Below are 362 nucleotides of genomic sequence, written 5' to 3' on the forward strand. Positions count from 1 at the left end.
CATGGTTAGGGACAGCTTGATTTAGCCGCTTAGGCCTGGAATTACTTCCTTGGGCCCTCCTATCCATTGATGCTCAAAGCCTTGGATCCTTTTTATCCCTGCCTTTTGGTTTTAAGGGCTATTGGCTTTTTCTGCTTGCTTTTTCTTTTTCTTTCTATTTTATTCCTCTCTCTTTTTTTTCGCACAAGCTTTTGCTTTTTCACTGCTTTTTCTTGCTTCAAGAATCATTTTCATGATTTTTCAGATCATCAATAACATTTCTCTTGGTTCATCATTCTTTCAAGAGTCAACAATTTTAACATTCATAAACAACAAAATCAAAAATATGCACTGTTCAAGCATTCATTCAGAAAATAAAAAGT

Source organism: Arachis duranensis, chromosome 3, assembly GCF_000817695.3.
Source record: "Arachis duranensis cultivar V14167 chromosome 3, aradu.V14167.gnm2.J7QH, whole genome shotgun sequence".
Taxonomy (NCBI): domain Eukaryota; kingdom Viridiplantae; phylum Streptophyta; class Magnoliopsida; order Fabales; family Fabaceae; genus Arachis; species Arachis duranensis.